This window comes from Orycteropus afer, unplaced genomic scaffold (genome assembly GCF_000298275.1).
Source record: "Orycteropus afer afer isolate SDZICR_OR568_19922 unplaced genomic scaffold, OryAfe1.0 scaffold00085, whole genome shotgun sequence".
Lineage (NCBI taxonomy): Eukaryota > Metazoa > Chordata > Mammalia > Tubulidentata > Orycteropodidae > Orycteropus > Orycteropus afer.
The window spans coordinates 9,030,601-9,047,480 of record NW_006921672.1 but is presented as its reverse complement, the minus strand read 5'-3'; positions in this window follow the sequence as shown (position 1 = coordinate 9,047,480).

Below are 16,880 nucleotides of genomic sequence, written 5' to 3'. Positions count from 1 at the left end.
TTCTGGGGTGTGAGGAATTGAAGGACTGAGAATTTGGCCGTCTCATCCCCAACAAACTGGACAGCCTCTTTGATACATTCTCTAAGTGAAAATGGGGCAGAGATGTCAAATGATACAGATGGAAAACTGCCAGAGCAAGATGTCAGGATTCATATGGGAGTCTTAAGAGGATGATAGGGGTTCCTTTGCTAAGCTGGAGATGCACTTAGTACGTTTAGAGCAAGCCTGCCCATGTAATGCTAGGCAGATAGCGTAACAGTGGAAGAAAGTCAGATAGGGTTTGGCAGCTTTTAATTACCCTTTATCAGAGTGAAGTGTGTAGACACCACCGATGTTTGGGATATTACTTAGCTTCTTTGAGAATGTGGAATGTAGTCTTTTTTATTATATTTTTCATATCCCCATAGGCATCAGCAGGTCACGTACCTGTTTCAGCTGTAGATTGAACTACTTTATAACTCAGTGTCTATCCTGCTCCAAATAACTATGATTTTTAGTGCATTTATTTTGAGTATAAATGCATAAGGCTTGAAGGAGCTCTGGTGATATAGTGGTTAAGGTATTTGCTGCTAATCAAAAGGTCAGTGGTTCAAACCCATCAGCTGCTCTGTGGAAGACAGATGAGGCAGTCTGCTTCCATAAAGAAACCCAAGGGGGGTTGCTGCGAGTCAGAACTGACTCCAAGGCAGTGAGTTTTTCTTTTTGCATAAGGCTCGAGGACTTGCATTTTACTAAATTTTTAGCAACCACTGGGAGAGAAGGGAGTTCCCTGTAGTCCCCTCATTTCCTCACAGGAATTTCACATTTCATATATTCCATCCCAGCCTGTCAACCAAACCAAAAAAAAAAAAAACTCACTGCGGTCGAGTCGGATCCAACTCACTCAGAGTTTCTGAGGCAGTATCACTATGGAAGTAGATTGCCCAATCTTCCTTCCATAGGAGTAGCTGGTGGGTTTGAACCGCCAGCCATCTGGTTAGCAGTCAGATGCCTTAGGCACTACATCACCAGAGTTCCTAGCCTGTTAACAGCATGTATTTTTTTAAGTGGCTCTCCTAGGGTACAAGAGAAGTTAATAGGAGCTATCTGTCTTCCCCCCACCCTACCGCCTGCCCCCCATCATCTCATTTTAATAGGATATTGTGAGTGTCCCATGGAAAAGATACAATACTTTGATTCACTCTATTTGAAAAGAGAATCTGAGGTAATGTACATCAACCCTCTTAGTGTTTTTAACTAAATCTCTCCAGATTTTTTGTTTTGATCCTTCACATTTAGATACTAGTCTTGGGTATGAGACAGTTGGTGCTGACAGTGTGAAACTCCCATTTGCCCGCAGTTAAAGGTTTGGTTTCCCATGTGAACAGGCAATGAAGCCCGGATTATACTTTGTTTAATCCTTGTTTCAAAAAGGGTTCCCCTCTACCCCCAAGCACTACTACACATAATCTCCCCACCTGGTTTTAGCAAGCGCAGGAGTTTTATCTAGCTGTTTTTTCACTGCTGGGCAAACCTGACTGGAACAGCAACAATTGACTTAATTATTTGCACATTACAGGGTTTAATGGCTTTGCAAATGAAAACTCCACTGTGCTATATAACAAGCTAAAAGGAACTTGGAACCTTTTTAGAAGAAATCCTGCTGACGGATCTTTGGCTTCACTATGATAATGATGCTTTGATCAGTATGGTAAAGAAAATACTGAGTTTAGTAGAAAACAGTGTCTCAACGTATTAGTAATTACAAAACGGTCTTAATATTAAGCTGAAAGATAAGAAATCACCCATGTAGGTTTTTCTCTACAAAATGTCACTTTTACTTTATTCACCTAATAATCCTGCTGCAGTTACACTCCAAGTAGAAACTCAGTGGCACCTTTCTGAGTGTGAAGTGATGCAGCTCTCCGATTTACCAGATGTACCCATACATCTCTAGTGATGACAGCATATTGTTAAACCATGATTAAAATGCAAAGCCAAGGCTATCAAATACTTAACAGCCTAATTTTTAAAATATACTATGGTTAGGAGCTCTGGTGGCATAGTGCCTAAGGCACTTGAGTACTAACCAGAAGGCTGGCAGTTCAACCCACCAGCCACTGCTTGGAAGGAAGGTTGGGCAATCTACTTCCATAGTGATACTGCCTCGGAAACCTAAGGAAGGGTCGCTGTGAGTCAGATCCAACTCGATGGCAGTGAGGTTTTTTGTTTTTTTTTTTAAAAAAGCAAATACTTAATTGGCTTATGTTCACATGTTTTCTTAATCATCACCAAAAATTAAGGTTTCTTTTAAGTTTTTTGCACGTATTCAGGAGTCAAAAGTTATATATAACAGTATATATGAGGAGGAGAAATGACCAATGAATGGCTTTATATAAAACTGAGAATAACTGCAGGTAGTGACATCTCTTCCAGACTAGTTGGACTGAGTTAGCTCAACACCCTTCAGCATGTGGTATATTTTGCTGTTAAGCCATTACACCAGTTTATTAGACCAGGATCACTTTTCTTTGCAATGAATTGCCATTAAATCTATTTATTTCCCTAAATAGCAGGTGATAGCACCATCAGTTGTCTTATACCACTAGAAATCCAAAAATCCAGCGTCACCAGAAATCCAAAACCTTTTTAACCAATTCTCAGGTGCCTAAAGTTTGATACGCTCTGAAAATGAATCATTGGAAGGGCAGGCACGGCCACCTCAGACTCCTTGACTTTCTGAAGCAGAAGGACCTTAAAGGTCGGCCGCCTCAAGCACACACCCAGCCCTTGGGGAGAGTAAGTTCCTTCTCTGTGCGCCTCAGAGTCATCGTGACTCTACTTAAATAAAGACCTCTGGTCTTGGGGAGCCTGTCGTCTCTTAACTCATTCCTTCTTTGACTATTTGAAATATTTCCTCTCATTAAGCTAAGATACCCATCTCAACCCCCGGTCCTACTTGTACACCTTGAAACCAATAGAATAAATGTCATCCTCTTCCACATGAAAGACCTTCATGTATTTCAAGACTAGTGCCCCTTGAGAACTTTCTCACAAGACACACTTTCCATTCATATCTTCTTATTGTCTCTCTTCTAAAAATACAGACATCCATCCACCTGTGGTACAATGAGCTGAGGGTAGAAAAGGACTATTCCTTTTCAACTTGTGCAATGTAATCCACTAGAAAGCATTGTGTTCTCCACCACCATAAAATTGTAGTTCCTCCCTGATATGCTTGCATGCAAACAAGGAACACCATTGCTAGACTGGGAAATGACTTGTCTGAAAGAAGGTGACTCTTCTGTGATGAGCTCAGGATTCTGCCCAGCACTAAACTGCTGTAACTATGCCATAGAGTCTAACACCATGAAATGCGTGTTGATCAACATTTTCATATGCAGTAAAGCGGGGAGTGAGCAGTTCAATTTCGCTAGCGTAGCACTTCCCGAAGCTCAGTCATTTGCATACCACCATCACAATCTCTTTGCCATTTCTGGGTACCACCTGAACTATTATTTCTTAACTTTCTTTGAATCAACTTACTTCTTTCACTTGAATAATTTATTTTAAAAGGAAGCTTTACATCAGCATAAATGCAAAACCAATGTCTTTTGTCCAAAAAGTATAGTCTTAAATGTCAATATTTATTTTAGTAGTTATGTTTATACCTAAATGCATGCTACTTTTAAGAGCATTACTTACAAGGTCTGCATACCACCCAACATCATCTCATGGACCCCATGTAGTCATAGTGGGAAAGAATCACTAACAAACATTAGTATGTTCCTCACTACCTCGAGTCTCAGAAACTTGTCTTCTGTCTTAGGAACTATCACTGGTCAACAGCAGCTTATTTAACTCAAGGGCAAATTAGTGAAGGTTCATTGCATGATCATCTAATAGTAATAAAAGCCAACATGTGGTTGAGCACTTACTATATGCCCATGTGCTTTATATATTTTTGAGTCTTATTTTCTAGTTCTTGAAGTTAATATGAGTGCAGATCACTTTACCGATGAAATCTACCTGATCTTGAGCCTGAATTGATTAGTCAACTCCTACAAACCGTCTTTCCTGGAGAAAGATAAAATAGCCTCAGGTACTAAAATATAGTACAAAGTACTAAGTGACACACAGATTGAACATTTGTTCTATGGAGTTCATCACTGTAGATCAACAATCCAAAAGATTCAGGACAAAAGAATCCACTTGAAGACCAGTGTTCTTATACTGGGAGATACAAGTGTGGAAAAGATTCTTTTCTGAATCCTCACTTCTCTCCCTCCAGCTCTCCATACTACCAAACCAGAAGAAAAAAATAGAGGAAATACTGAAATAACTTATAAAGTTTGCAGTGATACAATACTATTGATAAAGAACTTCGTGCCCTATGGGCTGTGTTGTTTTTGAGTTTTACCCCTGTTGTGATTTCCAGTCAATCTGAGAAGTGGGGATCCCTTCAAAAGGCCTTCCTTGTTGAGCCTCAGAAAATTTCAGTAAGTACCAACATCAAATGGATGTTATGCATAGTTTCACTCTCTGAATCTTACCCAACCTTCCTGGGTACACTTGGATGGGTGGTCTTCTCAAAAATATCCTCCCCATATCCTGAGGCATTAGCTTTCAAATACCTCCTCACAAGCATGGAATGCCAGTCACAATCTAAGTGAATAGTTGTCAAATTTTGATGGGCATCAGAGTTCCCCAGGTAGCCTGCCTGGGCCCTACCCATGCCAACTGAATCTACCAGAGTGGAGACTAAGAATCTGCGTTTTCTGAAGCACATCGAGGTTTTGAAAACTAATGGTTTGGTTTAATCCCCTCATTTACAAAAGAGGAAAGTGAGGCCCAATGAAGAGAAATGAGTGACTAATCCATCTAAGGTCCAACTGTCTTCTGCTAGGGAAAGGCAGATACCTGGTATATTGAAAAACCTCTTCCAGGCTAGTGGGACTGAATTAGCTTGACACCCTTAAGCTTGTGGTATATTTTGCTGTTAACCCATTCCACCAGTTTATTAGACTAGGATCACTTTTCTTTGAAATGAATCACCATTAAATCTATTTCTTTCCCTAAATAGCAGGTGATAGCACCATTAGTTGTCTTGTTGTTGTTGTTGTTGTTATGTGCCATCGAGTCGGCTCCGACTCATAGCGACCCCTCCTTGGGTTCCCGAGGCAGTATCACTACGGAAGTAGATTGCCCAACCTTCCTTCCAAGCAGTGGCTGGTGGGTTTGAACTGCCAGCCTTCTGGTTAGCAGTCAAGTGCCTTAGGCACTATGCTACCAGAGCATAAGTTGTCTTATACTGCTAGAAATCCAAAAATCCAGCATCACCAGAAATCCAAAACCACTTTAACCAATACTAAGGAGCCTAATGTTTGATATGCTCTCCAAAAAAAAAGACAGTAAAATCCAACTCGTAAAAGACTACGTCAGTCATGTGAAGAGAGGAAGTGAAGAGAGGAAGTGAAGAGTACTGCTTAAGAACACAGGCTTTATTGCAGTTAGATCTGGATTGAAGTCTAGTTTTGGCATCTGCACCAAACCCACCAAACCCACTGCCATCGAGAGGATTCCAACTCATAGTGGCCCTATAGAACAGAGTAGAATTGCCCCCATAGGATGTCTATGGCTGTAACTCTATGGAAGCAGACTGTCTCATCTTTCTCCCACGGCGTGACTGGTGGGTTCGAACTACTGACATTTTTGGTTCACAGTCAAATGCTTTAACCACTGTGCCACCAGGGCGCCTTCTCATCTGCACAGTGGGGATAAGATTATTGAAGTAGCAACCTCCCAGGGAGGTTGGAAAAAGAAAATGAGATTGTGTGAAAAACACTTTGCCCAGTGCCTGGTACATGGTAATGCACCCAGGAAACATCAGCTGCTGTTCTCGTTGCTGGTGATGATCGTGATCCTGGGTCCCAGGAGATTATCTCAGGAAACTTGGGAAGCATCCAGTCTCACTCAATGTGAAATGAAGATACCGAAACACAACCAAAGAAAGCCATAACTATCAACCGCTGTATAATTTGAGCTGTAGCAATACTAGATTAGGCGGTCAGTTTGGAGTTTAAAAAAACAAAAAGGAGCCACTCAATCCTTCAGCAAGTTGTTGTTGAATCCCTACTAGGTGCCCACATTAGCTCGGTTAATCTTTACAACAACCTCATGAAGTAATACTGTGAATATCATCCCCTGTTTTAAAGATGGGGACACTCAGGTGCAGAAAGGTTAAGTAATTTGTTCAAGATCACACAGTTCATCTATGGTGGAGATAGGAGTCCAGCCCAGGTCTGCCTGACTCCAGTGTTCTGGGTGACATCTCCACCTGTAAGACTTAAAACTCAAACTACTTGGCAACCAGCCATTCCCTTTGCTGCAAGTGCCAAAACCTTTTTTCTATTTCTCTCAGTTCTTAATTATTTTTAAAAGGGTGGAGAACTTAGATGCAAATGACTACTCTTCACAGAACAGTGGTCAAGTCTGGTATCCTTAAAAATCATTTTCCAGAAATTTCTTCAGATGCAAACATCCACGCTCATGGCATTCCAAGTACCAAATAGCAGCTTTGTGTTTTTACATCATTTTGTTGGTGTTTCCAGCCAGGTCCTCCTTAAAAAATAGCCCTCACAGCATATCTATCAATTGCAATTATTGCCCAAAGTATGCCGCTTAACAGCAAAGGATGAGCAGATGAATGAATTGGTCAAGTACAGTCATGATAGCATCTGTTCTAAACTCTTTACAACCCAGTTGAACATATCAATAGCAACACACCAAAGCATGGGGCTAATGGGTGAGAAGTACCAGGACACCTGTGTTTATCAGAATATTCTGCTGACTTGCTGTTGGCTACAACCAGGCTAATATTCAAAGTCAGTTTTTGGTGGGTCTCCTCTCTTAGTAGAATTGTTGTAGCAAGATTATTTGTTCATTATTGACACCCACTTTGAAGGTAAATTTTGTTTTCTCACTCAATTCTCTAAGTAGGTAGGTCTATAAACCAGGAGAGTGTGGATAATTGATGGACACACAGGAAAACAGCAAGCCACTTTCTTCTACTGGTGTCTAAGTTGCTCCAGGTCACTGAAACTCAAGTGTCCTGGTATCTGGGGAGTAGAAATAGAACGTAGTAGCCTAGTAGCCTGAAATGAACCACAAACTGAGAGGGCTTCTAGCAGCAAGCTTGTCACCCTCTTCTCCAACAGGTGTCAGTTCCCTGACATGGGCTTTCCCTGTGGGAAGGCTGCGAGGAGATTTGTCTTCTAAAGCACTCTGGCTAAGACAGGATCCCAGGTCTGATGTTCTCTGTGTTAATGCTTCCACCTGGGAGAATGGTGCACAAGACACCGCTGTCTCCTAAGTTTGCCTCCAGCGCCCTCTAGAGGAACTCATGAAGAACTAAAACCAAAAACCAAACTCACTGACATCCAGTGGATTCTGACTTACAGTGACTCCCTTTGGGTTTCCCAGGCAGTAAATCTTTACTGAAGTACATTGCCCAGTCTTCCTTCCACAGAGTGGCTGGTGGGTTTGAACTGCCAACCTTCTGGTTAGTAGTTATATGCCTTAGGCACCACACCACCAGAGCTCCATGAAGAACTAGGCACAGAACACTAAAAAAAATTCCTGATCCCATTTGCCTGGGACTAAAGAGGGACTTTCAGTGCTAAAACTCGAAAAGTCCCAGGCAAATTGAGACAACTTGGTCACCTCATCAAATAACCAGTCACCAATTGCCGTTGAGTCAATCTTGAGTCCTGTGCGTCAGAGCAGAACGGTGCTCATGGGGTTTTCAATGGTTGATTTTCCACAAGCAGACCACTAGCTAGGTCTTTTGAGGCACCTCTGGGTAAATCCAAACTCCCAACCATTCAGTTAGCAGGTGAGCATACTAACCTGTGCATCACCTACAGACTTCTTATCATTAAAAAAAAAAAAAAAAAAACCCACTGCCATTGAATGGATTCTGACTCCATTGGGTTTCCAAGGCTGTAAATCTTGCTCCCTTCAAGCAGCTGGTGGGTTTGAACTGCCAACCTTCCAGTTAACAGCCAAATGCCTTACCTACTATACCACCAGAGCTCCTTATTATATAAAAGGGGGTCTAAAGTTGATGTTAAGGGTGAGATGGGCATCCTGCACTAGTAAACTTCTGTCACTTTATGGTTGAAGTCAATGGCACAGACCAGGCTCTTAAGGGGTTGTCTAGAAGGGAGAAGTAAGCTGTTGAAGGAAAAGGCCCTGGAAGCAGAGTAATATGTCTGATTCTGCACCCCAGGCTGGGGAAAGAGTAGGGCTTGTGACTTTCATGTTTCTTTGTGCACCGTGAATCATTCTTTCGGTTTTCAGTCACTTTACAAACTACCTGTTATATGCCAAGAGCCACTCCAGCTCAGTAATACAAAAACCAGTACGACATGGTCCCTGCCTTTACTCCGACAGAAGAGATGTCTATTCAAACAGTTATAGCCCAGTGATAAGTGTCCTGCAATTAAAAACTTTGCAAAAATGTGCCCTGAAAATGCCCTTACCTCACTGAAGAGTGGTTGTTGTTTTTGGGTGTCATCAAGTTGATTGTGACTCATAGCGATGCTACGTTTGTTGGTGTTATTGTCAGGTGCTGTCGATCAGCTCCGACTCATAGTGACTCTGTATGTAACAGAATAAAACACTGCCTGGTCATGCACCATCCTCACATGAGCAAAGCAGGAACAGTTTGGCAGGGACCAGCCCCAGGGCCTGCCTGAGAAGTCGGATATGAGGGACTGGCATTATTTTAACCCTTCTCTGAACTTGGGCCACCTTCTCTGCCTACACTCAGGGATTGATGAAAACCCAAAAACATTGCTGTTGAGAAGATTCCAACTCATAGTGACCCTATAGGACAGAGTAGAGTTTCCCCATAGGGTTTCCAAGGCTGGTGGCATAGAGGTTAGGAGCTTTGCTGCTAAGTAAAGGTCAGTGGTTCAAACCCACCAGTGGCTCTATAGGAGAAAGATGTGGCAGTCTATTTCCCTAAGGACTTACAGCCTTGGCAACTCTGCGGGGGAGATCTACTCTCTGTCCTGTAGGGTTGCTATAGGACATTAAGTAGAAATCTACTTAATGGCAGTAGGCTTGGCTTTATTAGTTTTGTTTTTGTTTTTTAATCTTTATAGAAGCAGACAGCCACATTTTTCTCCCATAGAGCGGCTGATGGGTTCAAACTGCCTACCTTTCCGTTAGCAGCTTTTTACCACTTTAATCACTGTACCACCAGAAAAGACAAGTGCCTTGGTTAGAAGCAGGGGAGAAGAAGCAATGAAATGCCCAGCCACAGGAACTTGGTTAAATCAATTATGATACTGAAAGTATTTTGAGCATCAGCCGTGGTGAGAAAGACTACGTAGGAACATGGGGCAATGTGTATGCCATTGGATTAGGTTTTTCAAATGTAGGTTGGGATTGTGCCCAAGCACAACTCTATATACATCTGGACAAAACTAAGGGAAAACACAACAACTGGATGCTAAGATCATGTGAGATCTTTTAATTCTAAAGAAAAAAACAGGACTGCTGTCAATTAGACCAGTGAGCAAGAAGATGGTTCGGGACCTTGCAATGTTTTGTGGTTTTATGCACATAAGGTCATAAGGTCACCATGTGTTGGAGTTTACTTGACAACAAACAACAATAAATTAGACCTTCTGTTACAAAAGGGACTGGCGGTTCAAACCCACCAGCCACTCCTCGGAAGGAAGGTTGGGCAATCCTACTTCGGTAGTGATACTGCCTCGGAAACCCGTCGCTATGAGTCGGGGCCGACTCCACGGCACACAACAACAACAACAACAAAGTTACTCAGGAAGAGAAGGGGGAAATGTAGTGCCTAAGGTATTGATTGGGAGCTCTGGTAGCATAGTGCCTAAGGCACTTGACTGCTAACCAGAAGGCTGGCAGTTCAAACCCACTAGTAGCATAGTGGCTAAAGCACTTGACTGCTAACCAGAAGGCTGGTGGTTCAAACCCACCAGCCACTCCTCGGAAGGAAGATGGGGCAATCCACTTCCCTAGTGATACTGCCTCGGAAACCCAAGGAGGGGTCGCTATGAGTCGGGTCTGACTCGACCGCACATAACAACAACAGCCACTCCTTAGAAGGAAGGTTGGGCAATCTACTTCCATAGTGATACCGCCTCAGAAACCCATGGAGTGGTCGCTATGAGCCCGACAGCACATAACAACAACAACAACAAAGCATTGACTGCTAACCAGAAGGTCAGCAGTTCAAACCCATAAGCCACTCCACTGAAGGAAGATGAGGCAATCTACTTCTATAAAGATTTACCACCTTGGAAACACAATGGGGTAACTGTCAGTCGCAATTGACTCAATGATAGTGGGTTGTTGTTGTTTTTTCTCCAACTCACAGAACTTAATTCTTTTCTCCATCTTCCCACATTACTGGTGCCAGAGGTGGAGTCGGAACACCCAGATCAGAAGCTAATCCACCACCCAAAGAGGACCGGATTAGCTGCTCTGCCTTCGGGCAGGTGAGGAAACGTAATAAGAGGTTGATATCTTTCCAAGAGATGATCTTTGTAGGATAACAAATCAAGGCTGCCACCAAAGTGAAGAGATGGACACTGATTGAACAGGGGCGGCTTCTCACAGCACCTGCCCGGGGTGTGTGGATGACTAAGGAGGGGCAGGTTGCCAGCTGCCAAGGGCTCTGGGGTTCAGAGGTGAGTCCAGTGCCAAAGGGAGGAGGCCACACCAGCGCTGCTCCCTTCAGAGGGCACTTCCCTCATAGCCCTTCATACCACAGGTTGAACTGCCCCCTTCCTGGTACTGCAGAGAAAGCTTGAGATTGTTTAGGGAAGTTTAAAAAACAACAGGGTGCTTCCTGCTCATCCAGTTTCTAAATTCCAGGGACGCCAATGAAGCCCCAGCTCATTAAGTTCTCCACCCATCTCAGGGCCCATCCCAGGACCCAAGGCTTCTTCCTGGGGAAGGTTGGGCCTTGATGGAGTAAAAGGAAGTAGGTATTAGCTTGCTGGTAATTTGAATTGTTGAATCAGCTCTGAACCTGAGCTTTATCCATTTGGAAACATAGTTCTGGGGTCATAGGTGGCCACTCTGATGTTGTCCAGTCCCATTGTTCCTTGTCAGCCACCTCACTCTCTGTACCCTAGAAAGACAGAAGGATCTGGAATATATTGGTGGAAGCTCTCTGGGTTCACTCTAAAAACCAATGTTCTCCCAAACCTGTAGGTGAAGCAAATTCTTACCATGACAGGGCCCTGTTTGCAAAGATGTTTGCTCCTCCTGTCCCCAGACCAGCAAATAGGATGGATGCCCCTTGAGCCCATGATCTTGACCCTGACTGGAGATTTCAGCTCTTCTGGGTCCCTGGGGAGATTTTGCTATAGATTCTCCTTCCCAACCTCTTCCTCAGAAGCACACAAACAAACAGCCTCTTGCCAAGGAATGATTGTAGACAGAGGCCTAGGAGACAGTGATGGATCTTGCCCTCATAGTCATAACACTTACTGATAGCTGAATAGAGAGCCAGGGGGTGAGGCAAACTCAGAGATGAGGGAGACATAGGTCCAGCCCCAAGGAGTTAGAATGTTGGAGAAAGAAAAGAGGTACACATTAAAAACTGTCAGACAGTTGTGTGCCCGCATGGTCCCATGAGCTCAGAAGCAGAGGAGGGAGAAATAATTACATGAGGAGACCAGGGAAGGTGGCTTCCGAGTGAGACACCTGAACTAGCCCTTGAAAGTGCAGTGGAAGATGGAGTGGAGGGCCTCACCTGAGGGAAGGATGGCTGTGGGGGAAAGCACAGAGAAGGAGAGAAGCAGAGATGAGCTGGGAAGGTGGGTGGAGCTGGTTTGGAGGACCCCACCCCCAAGGATCTAGTTCCCAACCCAGATTGAAACCTAGATCCAACTCAGTCCTCTTGCCTTGGAGGCAAAGGGAGAGTTCCTGGCATGTGTGTGGCAGAAACAGGTTCTGTGTACAGTCCTATTGCACCCTCGTTCTGTTTCGGCTCATTTTTCAGTCCCACTGGGATACCAAATGGCCCTGCATTTGATATCTGTCAAACCCAGTGGGAAATGGCCAGTATTTGCCCAGGGATAAAGCTCAGAAAGCTGGAATGGATAGGAAAGAAGGACACAAGGAAATGATAACCACAGAGAGGAGGTGGGAAGAGTGGTATTACATTGTGAGGATTGTAATCAATGTCAGGAAACAAAATGTGTATGAATTGTTGAATGGAAAATCAATTTGCTCTGTAAACTTTCACCCAGATCACAATCAAAAGTGAAAAAGAAAAGAAAAGAAAAAAAAAAAAAAAACAGTGGGAAATCACAGTAGCATCTTTCCCTCCTAGCAACCCTGATCCCCAGCTTCTCCTGTGGTCCCAGTTCCCAACCCTCAACCAAGACCAAACTCACAGAAGGCAAGAGAGGGCCACCATGCTATGCCCTCCTCAACCGGTCTCCTGTCTGTCTTCTATGTTCCAGCCCCTTCTTCCCAGTTCAATCAAGGCCCACTGTGGAGAATTTTCCAAAGGGCAATGGGATAGTGATCTGGATTTCCTGGGTCCATCCTGATTTTAGACTTGGATCCCTGGGTGGCACGAATAGTGAAGCACTTGACTATCAGCCGAAGAGTTGGTTCAAACCTACCCAGAGGCTCTTCAAAAGACAGCCCTGGAGATTGGCTTCTGAAAGGTCACAGCCTTGAAAATCCCAAGGAGGCAATTCTGCTCTGTACACACGGGGTCACCGTGTGCTGGAATTGACTTGACAGCAACTAACAACAACACACCATTGTCCTGGTCCCTCGAGCCCTCACAATTGGATTTATGGTTTTCGGTGCAGAGCCTGAGCAGGGGACATTGAGCTAGGAGACTCTGCCTGAGACTTGGCCTCAGGACTCCAACACGGAACTGTGAGGCTGCCTCAGTCCCCTTTAGCATCCTCTTCCCTCCCCATCACCACTCCATTCCTCCCTTGGATTGTGTTTGTGTCCATGACTATCTGCACCAGAAGACTGCATTCTCTTAGACAATAAAGGCCTCATCCCACTTGACTCCATATGCTCCCCACCTTCCTACAGCCTGTGCATCTATTGAGTTGTCCATGATGTCCGGTAACAATAAGAAGAAAGGTTGGAGACACATCTTCTGGACGCTGGGGAAGATACTCTGTCTTGGCAGCTAATATTGTAATCGGGAGCTCCCAAAGGCATTGATTGGGCTTTGGGGCGGGGACTATCTAGCAGCCAGGAGAGTCCTGGTGTCTGGAAAAGATCAGCAAGTGCCTTCCATGGCCCAAGGGCTCCACCCAGAGGACAGTCAGTTCAGATCCCTGTCCACACAGACTTTCTCCACCAGGCGTGGAAGAGCTTCCACCTGACTTTCCTGAGGAAGCTCAAAGAAGCCTCTATCACCTTTACAGAATGTCTCAATGAATAGCCAGCCCCTAGCCCTGGGAGTGCACCTGTCTTGGAATGAGGCCAAAATTGGAACAGCTCAGAATTCTGCCTCCCAGCTGGGGGAGCTCTGAGAACAAACCAAGGCCACCCATGGATGGGAACAAACTAGACAAAAGTACAAGATGTCATTCAAACTCGAGGGGGTTTTTGGTTGTCGTCTGTAGAGTAAGAAGTGTTGTAAGAAAATTCTCCCCTCCTGTTTTCACTTCCTCTTCTCTCTTTTCACCCTGGGAAGGGAAAATCCTTCAAAGATTAAACACTGACATGTAAAAGTGCCAAAACACCATTTTTTCCAGTTGTATTTTAACAGTGCCTCCTGGTAGCAGCTGTATGACAGGGTTCTGATGTTCCCAGCTCAAGCTTGAAAGAAATAACTGAATAAGAATGAATGGAATGGATTCACTTGAAAAGGGATCAAAATTGGAGATCTTAGAGTGGGAAACAAAAGGGTGGAACAAAATTCAAAACCATAAAAAAGACCGGGATTACTGGTTGGATAGAGACTGGTGAAACCCCTGAGACTATGGCCCCAGGTCACCCTGAAGTAGACTCACTCCTGTGGGTTAGCTCTCAGCCAAACAATAGACAGGCATATGAGCTGAACTACACCGGGGAGATGCACTCTTTAGAACAGTCAACCATGGGAAGTTAGAAGGGCAGCATCTGCACAGGGAGAAAGTGAGGTAAAAAGAATGTAGGGAAGGAGTAACACCAAGGAGGAAGAGAACTGATAAACTGTGGGGATTGTAATCGGTGTGGTGAAACAAAATGTGTATGAATGGTGGAGTGTAAAATGAATCTGCTTTGTAAAATTGCACCCAAATCACAATAAAATAAAATAAAATAAATGAATTGTGCACTCAGACCCAAACCCACTACTTTGGAGTCAATTCCAATTCATGATTATCCCATGTGTTAAACCGTAGGGTTTTCTTGCTACAATCTTTACAGAAGCAGATGACCAGCCTTTCTTCCACAGTGCCACTGGATGGGCTTGAACCACTGACCTTTAGTACAGTTGGAAGGCCCTCTAGCACAATGTGCCACCATATTGTCCTGTCTAATGGTCTTCAGCCTATGCTCAGATGCCTACAAGTAAAGAACATTGGTTTAGTTATCTAAAAAAAATGAAAAGAAAAGAAAAGAAATATTACAGGTGGGTGGCTTTAACAAACAGAAACTTATTTTTTCACAGTTTAGGAGGCTAGAAGTCTAAGTTCAGAGTATGAGCTCTAGGGGAAGTCTTTCCTTCTCTGTTGACTTTGGGGGAAGGTCCTTGTCTCCTTTCAAGATCTGTGAGCCCAGCATCCTGTGGAAATCTCCATGTGTCTTGGCATCAATCTTCCCCTAGGTCTGAGAGGTTCTGAGGGCCCCTGCACTGAAGTCCAAGGGACAAGCTCTACTTCTGGCTCTTCCTTCTTGGTTACACTGATGTGTCTCTATCTCTGCTCACTTTTTTAATCTCTTTTATATCTCAAAAGAGATTGTCTCAAGATACAATCTAATCCTGTAGATTGTATCCTGCTTCATTAAAATCATAGAGGTTAGGATTTATAACAAGTAACATAATTATTTCTGATCACAAAATGGAGGATAATTACATAATACTGAGTGAGTATCATTGACACACATTTTTGGGAGACACGATTCAATCCATAAGAGGCATGTACTACCATATTCAGGCAGCCCTGCTGAAGATACGTATCTGTGTCATGCTAAATCTCATGAGCCACCACCCATTGGTCCTTGATGGGGGCCATGGCAGGATTTCAGTGGTACAGAGAGCCCAGAAATGCCCTGATCCTGCCCAGTTTGCTCTTCTTCCTACAACAAATTCTCACAAAAGCAGACACAAGGAACAGCAGCTAAATGAGGGTCAAAGACCTATTTAGTCCCTAGCTGAACAAGCCCCAATAGTGTTGCCAAACTCTTGCAACAGCTAGCTCTTGGGTCTACTGATATTCATAACAATAAATATTTGTACTACACATTTACAATGGCGGTGGGCTCATGGGATGAGTGCATCTGGGGTAAACAATGAATGGTTAGCTAGAGAAGAGTATGTTCAGTGGATTTGGGAAGTGGGGAAGCAATGAGTGAGGTGGTGGCTAGGAGGTGGCACCAGCACACCTTTGAGAGACACTGGGCCTTGGCACTTGCCTGACTCCTTTCCACTTCCACCCACTTGATGAATGTCTCCCCTGCCATCAAGATGCAACCCAATGTTCCTCCTCTAGGAAGCCTTTTCCAGCACTGTACCTCCACTTCCACAATGAGTGATATACTTCCAGTCTGTCATTTTAACAGTCTGTGGCTCCTACCAGGGAGTCCTTGGGTGGCAAACAGTTGACATACTTGGCTCCTAACCAAAAGACTGGCAGCTTGAGTCCACCCAGAGGGACCTCGAAAGAAAGGGATCACAAACTTCTGAAAAATCAACCACTGAACACCCTATGGAAATGAAACCAGAACAGAAATACTGAGAATATTCACACATTGTGAAGAATATAATAAATGTCACTGAACAACTTGTATAGATATTATAAAATGGGAACCTGAACTTCTGTGTAAACCTCTACTGAAAACAAAATAAAATATTATTTAAAAAAAGAAGTCCCTATATAGCACAATTCTACTGATACACATGGGGCTGCCATGAGTTGAAGTCGAACTGATGGCAATTGGTTTTGGTTTGATCACCTACCAAAGGGATTGCTCCCAGCCTGAGTTGTCATGGTATCCTCAGATTCTGGCTTATAGTGAATATTGAAGAAGTATTTATTAACTTTCATCTTTGCGCCCCTGATGACTAATATACACAATATACTGCAGAATCCAGGCTAGATGAATGTTTCTTGAATGATGAATACCAAGTGCTTATAGGGCTGGCATATGGCCAGACTTAAGGACTGTCTCCCTATCTTACACACTTTTATTCCCCATAGGGCTTCACAGTGAAACAACTGCTTCATCGTAGGACCAGCTCAACTCAGTTTTGGAGAATCACTCATTCCACAATACTTACTGAGCTCCTATGATGTGCTAGCCTCTGCTGTAGGTGCTGGGGACCAGTGGCATCATTCGTGGGGTGCAGGATGTTCCACTGAGTGACTCTGTCAGAGGGGGTGAAACAAAAATTCCTGTCTATTAAATTTTTGTGCAGTGTTTCAGCAGAAATTTGTTATTTTTTGTAAAAATATTCCTGTAGTTAGTTATAACCATAGAAAAAATTTCCAAAAGCCCAGCTTACGTGTATCAATATACCTACAAGGCTAAAGCTCTATGCAAATTTGCTTTTTGAACCTTCTAACGCACTCTGGTCAGAGCTGTCATTGTTACCCAAATACAACAATTATTCGAATCATGTGGTTTTGTCTGCACGCACTTCAAGTATGCTGGTT